This window comes from Nicotiana attenuata, unplaced genomic scaffold (assembly GCF_001879085.1).
Source record: "Nicotiana attenuata strain UT unplaced genomic scaffold, NIATTr2, whole genome shotgun sequence".
Taxonomy (NCBI): Eukaryota; Viridiplantae; Streptophyta; class Magnoliopsida; order Solanales; family Solanaceae; genus Nicotiana; species Nicotiana attenuata.
In genome coordinates this window covers 203,715-216,318 of record NW_017671180.1, presented here as the reverse complement: position 1 = coordinate 216,318, position 12,604 = coordinate 203,715, and the positions used below count along the sequence as shown (strand labels likewise).

The 12,604-nt window shown below is 34.0% G+C and overlaps 1 pseudogene; it reads right to left on the bottom strand.

The window, feature by feature from the left end:
* Nucleotides 1–3,965: 3,965 nt before the first annotated feature.
* LOC109206462 lies at nt 3,966–10,833 on the bottom strand (annotated as a pseudogene).
* Between the last annotated feature and the right edge of the window lie 1,771 nt (nt 10,834–12,604).

Here is a 12,604-nt window from a genome sequence, read left to right as displayed (position 1 = left end):
CACCATCCATATAGTGAATGTCTCCTTCACGGAGAAAATCATATCATAATAATTGTCATGGTCAAAATCATCATAAGCAAATTATTTTTTGGCTTACCAACATGTACACGACCAATGACATATTCGTGTAACCACATAGTAATGTTCATGATCTTTCTTTCTCTCAAACCTCCCGTAGAGGTGAATTGTAGTATTTATTCAACCATGCAATAAATACATTCTTGTGCATAATTTGTATCAATGTATATTTTCACACTCACTTCAGGAATGAGTCTGCATTTAAAATGCTTATCACAAGTCGTATTCTTTCAAAAGATGGACTATAATCGTCTGAACATGCCTTATATTTACACACCAAAATTGATACACATTTCCTTCACCTTTGAAGGATTATTTTGAGAACCCTTATTGTTCTCCTTTTTATAATTATCATAATGATGACTATTATTATTTTGGTCTTTGGCAACGCCACACGTTCATTAGTCAACCACTTGTCTTCATTTAGATTTATTATGCATTGCTATCAACGTTCACTTCAAGAATGAAGCAAATCAAGTGGGAACAAAGCTACATGCTTTTTCATGAAAAATACATTATTTTTCATTAGTCATCATTTATCATCAATTATGGTGCATTAGGACTCAAACCCAATGCTTACCCATATAAAGCGTGTAAGGTTATAATGCGTTGGGACTCGAACCAACTCTTATCATCGTGGTGCATAGGGACTCGAACTCGATGTCTTACCCTCAAAAAGGTATGTTAAGCCCATAATACGTTGGGACTCGAACCCAACATTTTATTATCATGGTGCACTAGGACTTAAACCTGGTGGCTTACCCTCAAGGTGGCGATGGGACTTGAACCCACCGTCTTACCATCAACCAATAGCATAATAGGCTAAAGTACAACTGAGACTCACCCTTGAGCCTTTAAAAATATTATCACTTTTAATAGTTATAAAATAAAATCATATATGTATTACCACAAGCTATAAACAATAAGTATCTATTTACTGGCAACGAAGGAATCAGAGTTCTTCAGATCACTTTGCAAACGCTGGCGTAGCTCCCTAATTTATGTACATCTTTGGTCTCTGATTTAGTACATAATATTTGGCTGCATCATTATATTGCTTTTGATTCTCATATAAGATTTAACCTGAACATTAGCCGAAAAAGATCAGACTAAAACTTAAAATAAATATTAAGAAAAAGAAAATATGGAGTAGTAATTAATTTACATCTAAGTATTTTCAACTTATAAAGTAAAACACTTACGAATGCGAATAGAATTTTAAGAAGAAAATACTTAGTATTAGAAACTTTCATGACAATTAAAGAATCTTTGAGAAAAACGAACAAGTAAAATGAATTAGTTAAAAAGAATCACTTACAATTATTTTAGGCCTACAACCCCCTGAGAAGTGTGGCTAAGATGCCAAGAAGTGTAGCATTTGGTCAAAGGCAACACTTTACGGCTTTAGGCAACGCTTTTTGGGGGGTGACTAAAGTTACCGTAACCTTTGACTATTGGCCACGCTTTATAGTTGTTGCCTTAGATGCCACGCTTTAAAAGTGTGGCCGATAGGTACAAAGGCCACAGCTTATATATTGTCATATAGCCACGCTTTTATGACATAAGGCACACATTTGAAGCGTGATCTTTGTCACATTATAGACTACGCTTTAAAGTGTGGCTTTTTAGAGCAACATTTATCCAGATTGACAATCCCTATAACCACACTTTCTAAGCCGTGGCAATTTTTTCTACACTATGAAGTAATTTTTTTTAAATATTTATATTAGCCACAATTTTGTGGTTAAAAAATTATATTTTGTTTACATTAAATTTTGTCCCCATTTATTTTCGGTATATATATATATATATATATATAAATGATCTCAAGCATTAAATTAGATAATAAGTAACAGAATAAATAATTCAAATGCATAATACTTGAAATAAACTTCAATAAAGAAACATACTTTGCGTACCATCTATAGTAATAAAGCATTGTTGGTTCAAGAAGTTCACTAGCAAGACCTCTACAAAACTAAATGTATTCATATTTATAGTATCAATAAATAAAAATAATAAAAATCACAATTGTCAAAATGGTTCTTCATCATTAAGTATCAAATTGATTTGTAGCCACCATTTTCAATCGCATCACCCGTATATTCCTACACATTTAAAATAAAATTAAAATTAGAAAATAAACAAATATATAGTATGCACTATTTATATGGTGCTAAGAACTAATGAGATTTTATTTCACTACTATAGCATAACATAGCTTCAACAATCTCAAACTATATGAGGGCAAGGTAATAAGACATTTTATTTTCTTCAATTAACATTAGTATTAATTTACAATTTCACCAATCTTTTTTGGCAGTAGACTATTTACCAGTTCCAAAAGATCTGTGTGGCTAAAATATTGGAATGGCTTTATTCCTTTCTTCCTAAGAACAATCTTCAACGCAATAAGTAAAATTTGCTCTACATATTCCCCATAAATAATGTAGTTCAAGTAATTGTATAGTAAGTAAATAGATTAATGTCATTTTCAAATTAACATCTGAATCAATTCACAACTTCACCGTAGACTTGAGAATTCTCATTCCCCCTTGCTTAAATCATATATTTAAAACAAGTGGTACTAGTTATTTTAAATCTTGAGTGCATGCACTACCAAAAGTTATTATTACTAAACCATGCCAGATGACTATGTACTTATGAAGTTTAAGATATTAAAATTTACATTTGAACTAAAACCACTACCTTACAAAAATACAAAGAGAATAAAAAATCTCTTTACTAGTCAAAACAAAGTATTTGATAATTCGGTTAATTACTGGTACTTAGTTATTTTATATATTGACAAAGATCAGATATGGTCTTTGGTTATATAAGTCAGGAACTCTCAAAGGCTGTTGTGCGAAGTTGATCCTTACCATAATAACTCCAACATTACCACATGTTAAATGCAGGCACACATATTAGGTATTTAGGTGAAGAGGGTAACTGGAATGAATTCACCAACAGTAAAAGATAGTAGATGCAGCAACAATATTGACTCGTCCTAGAATAGTTGTAAACATGGCCGTTTGAACCAAATGCTATTTGTAAGAGTGCAGCAGCAATATTGACTCCGAAAGATATTAACTTATTGCAGGGAATGACTTTTATTTTCCATACCACATGCATCTCTTCCCTCAAGGGAGCATATGTAGATATCCCATTGATGTTCGTTATTGGGATTCATGGTATCAGATGGCACAGGCAACTAATTTCCCACATTCGTAGCAGTGCTGCCACATAAGTACACAGTGCAGTGCAAAAGATTTTTCAGAAACCCAAATTTGTAAGTGATAAAAGAATGATATCTTCAACTGTAGTTCTAGATGGCCAGTATTGCTTTTTTAGCACAGATCTGTTCTCTAAGCTTGGATAGAGCTTAGAAACTAGTTTTAGTAGAAACCTAACATAAAAATCGGATAGCTGGAATATATAATGAATTAGAGGAAACAATTGAAAAAGATGTATCTACAAGTCTAAAACTTTGGCTATATGATGAGAAAAGAGAAAAAATGCTACATACGCTCCTTTAAACGTGGCTTCTTGGCTTTGACAGACATTCTCAACCCGGCTCTTGAAGCCTTTCAAACTTGAGCTTCTACCGAAAATCAGTGGCTTCACCTGAATGTGTTACTAGTAAGGTTATGCACTTTTCAGTTGCCTCAACTAATAAAAGAGGAACAATCATAGGCACGCTTACAAAGAAAACATAGTAAACAGAGAAGAATGAGTTAAACCTGAAGTACTGAGTCTATATGTCATCCAGTGATCAAAATATCCATCAGGAGGTATAAAAGATTATTGTTGCGATCATTTTTCAAAGTGAGCAGACGCACACACCTGGAATACGCGCACAAATGGTTTATAGCAGAAGGAGTTTATTAGTCAAGAGCGAAGAAGCTGTTTCGGTGTACAGTAAGCTTTGTCTCAAGGGGTGGTGCAAACACATTCATTTGCTGAATTTTACAGCATATTGGAGGAAGTAGTCACTTAGTAGAACACAGATAAACCAAACATTTACTAGAAAATGTTACTGATGAAAATTTGATATCATCCAAATCAATGGATTTGCCTTTTGGTAGTTCGACCTTAAGCTCCAATATTAATCTGTCATTAAGCCCAAGCTTGCACTCGGCATGCCACTGCAATAGTAACATACAACGTTTTATCAAAGCAAAAACAGATCATTGTAAGAGTGGTAACAATTTTTTGGCTTTCAGTAAGTAAATTTTCTCTGATTAAAACGCGGGGAACATAAATAGTTTGCAGTAAGTTCTAAGTTGTGGGCTAAAGATAGATACAAAAGCCATGAACTACATTAGCGTGGTAAAGAGAATTATAAGAAGAAAAACCTGAAGCTTATGCACCTACTTTCTAAACAGCTTATCAGGTGGATGTATTCATGCTTGTGTATCTATCTTTTCTTAGGAGCTCTATATAAACCAAGTAACCTCAAAGAACTCTCATCTTTAACGCCCCATTAACTTCAGAACGTATTAATTGGCCATTGCTAGTTGACAAGGAGATTAACATGTTCTGACCACATCCAAAAAATACCTGATTGAAGACAAAGAAGTTGATATTTAAGCAGAAGATAATTCTAACAGAGATGGCAATAAGGACTAAAGGAAAATAAAAAGGTATACTTCATTATTCTTATTAAGATTAACTATGATGATGGTCAAGAGTATCTATGGACTGTAAACCAATTTTATTGCCATTGCCAGACAGTATTCTAGTGGTCAATGCCAAAACTCAGCTTCTTCTCAGCTATCCACAGATTTGCTAGTTCCTTCCGAAAATAACCATATACTTTCGCATACATTTTCCCGGCATCCAATTTATTAGTAAACAAAATAGTGTCCATTGCAATTATGGATAACTCGCCAAAAGGAACTGTATTAGTGATTTATTTGCCAAAATGTCAAAGGCATTCTTAAGATCAAATTCAACTCCCTCTATCCTTGACCCCTTTTAGTGGAATTCCTCAAAGAACTACCACCTAAAAGGATAAGTCGCATTTATCCATTAAACTTTGCCATTTGGATATTTCATGGACATATAATCATACGAAATAACAACTAACAAAACTTCAGAGAAAAACATTCTAATCCGTCCTTAAATGAGCAAAGACTAATCTTCACGCAAACACAACCCTGTTCTGAACATGCAGCAAATTGTTGGCTGCTTGATGGAGGCTTTGTTTGCTTGTTCTCGTGCTAAGAGAGCATTCTTTTTTATAAAGATTGCATCATTCTATAATAATTTGCGCCGCTTAAGCCTTTTTATCACATGTACTTTTTTCAAAAGTTTTAATCATTTTTATGATTTTTAATTTTCCGATAATTTTCAACCGCCTATTCCCTGAATATGAAATGTCAGGTTACATTTTTTCACATTATCGTTAACATTATATGCATGCATGTTAACAATTTTTTAAAGAACTCCCAAAAAAGGAATAGAAATACCCCTTTCAAAAACATAATGATTAGAGGACAGAAAAATTTTATCCTTCTAACTTAAACGTGTTGAATGAACCACAAATAGACAACAACGCAATGGGATAGCAGGAACTGCAATAATAAAAAACACAAACCGGAAAAAAGAGTATCAGTAATAATAAACTTAAAACCAAAATGCGAAGAGAAAGATGAAAAATTACAAACAGCCTAAACTTTTAGAAACAGAAAATGAATACTTTATAAGAACTGAAAGAGGCCATAAAGAAGAGAGGGCCAAATACAACACAAAGAAACCACATTAAAGCACCATAATCAGCATATATAGTCTGAAAAGGGAATAACGAGCAAGCTAGAAAATCACATCAACGCATGCTTATTTGGTCAAAAGTAACTCTAGATTTGTTTCACAAAAATTCTTGCACCAATGATTCAAGTAAACCATCCCGGCAAGGGAGATAATATCAAAAGCAATAACATCCCGGCAAGGGAGACAATATCAAAACCTCTTCTCTTTTCCACAATTACTTCACAACTCAATTCACAACTTGAGCCAACGCTCTAAAATGTTCAATTGCCAATAATACTTCCACAACTCAATTCACAACTTTAGCCAACGCTCTACAATGTTCAATTACCAATAATACTTCCCCAATCCTTGTTCAACAATAAAAATCATCATATAAAGCATGAACAATACGAAACGGGGTCACATTTATCATAGTATAAGACTCACGGGCATTCTTGACACCGATGTATAGATACTCGTCACCATGCCTATACGTCGTACTTAACAATTAACACATAGCAAATAAGACACAACTCCTAATCCCTCAAGCTAATGTTAGACCAAACACTTACCTCAATGCCACGAACACAATTCAAGCCTCAACTACCGCTTTACCTCTTGTTTCCACCACCAATTCGCTTGTATCTAGCCACAATTTACTTAACAATATCAATAATTGCTAAATGAATCAATTCTAATGCATGAAAATAGGTTTTCTAAAGATTTTTCCCAAAAAGTCAAAAATCGACCCCGGGCCCACATGGTCAAAACCCGAGGTTCGAACCAAAACCCGATTACCCATTACCCATGAACTCAAATATATAATTTGTTTTGAAAACGGACCTGAAATCGAGGTCCAAATCCCCAAAATATGAAAATCCTAGGTTCTACCCAAAACACCCAATTTCCCCCATGAAAACCCTTGATTTTGAGTTGAAATCATGTGAAAAGATGCTATGGATTGAAGAAAACTAGTTAGACATGACTTACAATTAATTTGGAGAAGAACTTTTCTTCAAAAAATCGCCCAAGAGAGTTTAGGTTTTGAGAAGGTTTGAAAAATGAAGAATTTTCGGCTAAGTTATTATTTACACAGGCGCAGATATCACATTTGCGATGATATGTTCGCAAATGCGAACTCGCAATTGCGGCCAAGGCTTCGCAATTGCGAAGTAAGGCCTGCCCTGTCAACCTCGCAAATGCGAACAACCGTTTGCAAATGCGAACACTGTTGGAGTTGCAAATGCGACTGGAATTTCGCAAATGCGAAGGTCACCCCCCTGCCCATTCATCGCCAATGCGATGGTTAGTCGCAAATGCGAGCTCGCAATTGCGAAGCCTGCAGACCTGCAACACACAACAGTTTTCCTAAGTCCAATTTCACTCCGCGGCCTATCCAAAACTCACCCGAGCCCTCGGGGCTCCAAACCAAACATTCGCGCAAGTCCAAAAACATCATACGGACTTGCTCGTGCGATCAAATCATCAAAATAACATCAACATCTATGAATTAAACCTCAAATTCATGAAATCACTCAAGAACATCAAAATTACTATTTTCTCAACTATAGGTCTGTTTTATACCAAACCAATTCCGATCTTTACCAAATTTTACAGATTCAACTTAATCATCATTTTAAACTTGTACCGGGCTCCAAAACCAAGATACGGGCCCGATACCATCAAGAAAATGCATCAATTCACTTCTAAAAACCTTTATATTTTCCGAAAAACTATTTTCTTTAAAAATTCATTTCTCGGGCTTGGGACCTCAGAATCCGATTCCGGGCATATGCCCAAGTCCCATATTTTTCTACGGACCCTACGAGACCGTCGGATCACGGGTCCGGGTTTGTTTACCAAGAATGTTGACCAAAGTAAACTTTATTAAATTTTAAAAGCGAATTTCCATATTTTACTTAGTTTTCACATAAGAACATTCCAAAAATGCGCCCAGACTGCGCACGCAAATCGAGGTGATACAAAAAGAGGTTTTTGAGGCCTCGGAACACAGAATTTACTTTCAAAACGAGTGATGACCTTTTGGGTCATCACATATAGCCACGCTTTTATGACATAAGGCTACACATTTGAAGCGTGATCTTTGTCACATTATAGACTACGCTTTTAAAGTGTGGCTTTTAGAGCAACATTTATCCAGATTGACAATCCCTATAACCACACTTTCTAAGCGTGGCAATTTTTTCTACACTATGAAGTAATTTTTTAAATATTTATATTAGCCACAATTTTGTGGTTAAAAAATTATATTTGTTTACATTAAATTTTGTCCCCATTTATTTTCGGTATATATATATATATATATATATAATGATCTCAAGCATTAAATTAGATAATAAGTAACAGAATAAAATAATTCAAATGCATATACTTGAAATAAACTTCAATAAAGAAACATACTTTGCGTACCATCTATAGTAATAAAGCATTGTTGGTTCAAGAAGTTCACTAGCAAAGACCTCTACAAAACTAAATGTATTCATATTTATAGTATCAATATAAAAAATAATAAACATCACAATTGTTCAAATGGTCTTCATCATTAAGTATCAAATTGATTTGTGGCCACCATTTCCAATTGCATCACCCGTATATTCCTACACATTCAAAATGAAATTAAAAATTAGAAAGAAACAAATATATAGTATGCACTATTTATATGGTACTAAGAACTAATGAGATTTTATTTCACTACTATAGCATAACATAGCTTCACAATCTCAAACTATATGAGGACCAAGGTAATAAGACATTTTATTTTCTTCAATTAACATTAGTATTAATTTACAACTTCACCAATCCTTTTTTGGCAGTAGACTATTTACCAGCTCCAAAGATCTGGTGGCTAAAATATGGAATGGCTTATTCCTTCCTCTTCCTAAGAACAATCTTCACGTAATAAGTAAAATTTGCTCTACATATCCCCATAAATAATGAGTTCAAGTAAATTGTATAGTAAGTAATAGATAATGTCATTCTTCAATTAACATCTGAATCAATCTACAACTTCACTGTAGACTGAGCATCTCATTCCCCCTTGCTTAAATCATATTTATAAACAAGTGGTACTAGTTATTTAAATCTTGAGTGCATCACTACCAAAAGTTATTATTACTAACCATGCCAGATGACTATGTACTTATGAAGTTTAAGATATTAAAATTTACATTTGAACTAAAACACTACCTTACAAAATACACAGAGAAATAAAAATCCCCTTTTACTAGTCAAACAAAGTATTTGATAATTCGGTTATTACTGGTACTAGTTATTTATATATTGACAAAGATCAGATATGGTCTTTGGTTATAAGTCAGAACTCTAAAGGCTGTTGTGCGAAGTTGACCTTCCAATAAACTCCAACATACACATGTTAAATGCAGGCCACACTATTAGGTATTTAGGTGAAGAGGGTACTGGAATTAATTCACCAACAGTAAAAGATAGTAAGATGCAGCAACAAATATTGACTCGTCCTAGTAGTGGTAAACATGGGCGTTTGACCAAATGCTATTGTAAGATGCAGCAGCAAATATTGACTCGTAAGAGATATTAACTTATTGCCAGGGAATGACTTTATTTTCCATACCACAGCATCTCTCTCAGGAGCATATGTAGCATATCCCATTGATGTTCGTATTGGGATTCATGGTATCAGATGGCACAGGCAACTCAATTTCCACATTCGTAGCAGTGCTGCCACATGAAGTACACAGTGCAGTGCAAAGATTTTCAGAACACCAATTTGTAGTGATAAAAGAATGATATCTTCAACTGTAGTTCTAGATGGCCAGTATTGCTTTTTATTTGCACAGATCTGTTCTCTAACTTGATAGAGCTTAGAACTAGTTTAGTAGAAACTAACATAAAATGGATAGCTGGAATATAAATGAATAGAGGAAACAATTGAAAAAGATGTATTCTACAAGTCAAACTTTGCTATATGTGAGAAAAGAGAAAAATGCTACCTACGCTCCTTAAACTGGCTTCTGGCTTTGACAGACATCTCAACCCGGCTTCTTGAATGCCTTTCAACTTGAGCTTCTACCGAAATCAGTGGCTTTACCTGAATGTGTTACTAGTAAGGTTATGCACTTTTCAGTTGCCTCAACTAATAAAAGAGGAACAATCATAGGCACGCTACAAAGAAAACATAGTAACAGAGAAGATGAGTTAAACCTGAGTACTGAGTCTATATGTCATCAGATCAAATGATCCATCAGGAGGTATAAAAGATATTGTGCGATCATTTTCAAAATGAGCCAGACGCACACACCTGAATACGCGCACAAATGGTTTAGACAGAAGGAGTTTATTAGTCAAGAGCGAAGAAGCTTTTCTGGTGTACAGTAAGCTTGTCTCAAGGGGGTGGTGCAAGCAATTCATTTGCTGAATTTTACAGCATATTGAGGAAGTAGTCACTTAGTAGACCAATAAACCAACATTTACTAGAAAATGCTTACTGATGAAATTTGATATCATCCAAATCAATGGATTTGCCTTTGGTAGGTCGACCTTGAGCCTCCAATATTAATCTGTCATTAAGCCCAAGCTTGCACTCGGGCATGCCACTGCAATAGATAACATACAACGTTTTATCAAAGCAAAAATAGATCATTGTAAGAGTGTACACAATTTTTTGGCTTTCAGTAAGTAAATTTTCTCTGTAAAACCGCGGGGAACAAAAATAGTTTGCAGTAAGCTTCCTAAGTTGTGGCTAAGATAGATACAAAAGCATGAACTACATTAGCGGTGTAAAGAGATTATAAGAAGAAAAACTTGAAGCTTATGCACCTACTTTCTAACAGCTTATCAGGTGATGTAGTTCATGCTTGTGTATCTATCTTTCTTAGGAAGCTCTATATAAACCAAGTACCTCAAATAAGCTCTCATCTTTAACTCCCCATTAACTTCAGAACGTATTAATTGGCCATTGCTGTTGACAAGGAGATTAACATGTTCGACCACATCCAAATATACTTGATTGAAGACAAATAAGTTTGATATTTAAGCCAGAAGCTAATCTAACAAGAGATGCATAAGGACTAAAGGAAATAAAAAGGTCATACTTCATTATTCTTATAAGATTAACTATGATGACTGGTCAAGAGTATATATGGACTGTAAACCAATTTTATTGCCATTGCAACAGTATTCTAGTGGTCAATGCCCAAAACTCAGCTTCTTCTCAGCTATCCACAGATGCTAGTTCCTTCCGTAAATAACCATATAACTTTCGCATACATTTCCGGCATCCAATTATATTAGAAACAAATAGTGTCACATTGCAATTATGGATAGCTCGCCAAAAGGAACTGTATTAGTGATTCATTTGCAAAATGTCAAAGGCATTCTTAAGATCAAATTCCAACTCCCTCTATCCTTTGACCCTTTTAGTGAATATCCTCAAAGAACTACCACCTAAAAGGATAAGTCCATTATCCATTAAACTTTGCCATTTGGATATTTCATGACATATATCATACAAAATAACAACTACAAACTTCAGAGAAAAATATTCTAATCCGTCCTTAAATGAGCAAAGACTAATCTTCACGCAATACAACCCTGTTCTGAACATGCAGCAAGTTGTTGGCTGCTTGATGGAGCTTTGTTTGCTTGTTCTCGTGCTAGGAGAGCATCTTTTTTATCAGATTGCATCATACTATATAATTTGCGCCGCTTAGCCTTTTTGTCAACATGTACTTTTTCAAAGTTTTAATCATTTTTATGATTTTTATTCGATATTTCAACCGCCTATTCCCTGAATATGAAAATGTCAATTACATTTTTCACATTATCGAGTAACATTATATGCATGCATGTTAACATTTTTAAAGAACCCAAGATAGAATACTTGCACATAATGATTAGAGGACAGAAAATTTACCTTCTAACTTAAACGTTGTNAAATGGAAGAGAAAGATGAAAAAATTACAACAAGCCAAACTTTAGAAGCAGAGAATGATACTTTATAAGAATGAAAGAGGCCATAAAGTAGAGAAGGGGCCAAATACACACAAGAAACCACATCAAAGCCACATAATCCACATATATATTCTGAAAAGGGAATAACGAGCAAGCTAGAAAATCACATCAACCATGCTTATTTGGTCAAAGTAACTCTAGATTTGTTTCACAAAATTCTTGCACAATGATTCAAGTAAAACGTAAAACAAAGTGATTGTACAACTGAAATTAAGTCAAAATAACCACCAAATTCAGAAGCAATTTCAAAATATTTTAAAATCACAAACTCAAGCTAAATAACGCCCTACTTGTGAAACTTTTCGGTATAATTAGATCAAATCCAAATCACAGTAAACGTATACATTGCGAAAACCGATTAAAGCTTTGACACCCAAAATCAAACAAAAAGATAACTTATTTTTCAACTCAAGAATATAAAACAAGGATAAAACTAAAAACTTTGATAGCCAAAAATTAAACAAAAAAAAAAAAAAACTTATTTAAGCCCTATAATCTGAAATTGAAAAAATTAAAAATTTTGAGTATAAAATAAAGACTATACAGAGATACCCAGTAATATTGAAAAAAAAAGGAATTCACTGCTATCGGCCCCAAAATTCACTTCTATCGGCCCCAAAAAAATTTCAATAAGAAACTAGACAAATTAGAACTTTAAGTACAAGAAGTAACATCATTCAAAGGTGCCAAAAATCAAAAAGAAAAGATTACTCTTTTTCAACCCAAGAATCTAAAATTAGTAAAAAAGTAAAACTTTGATACC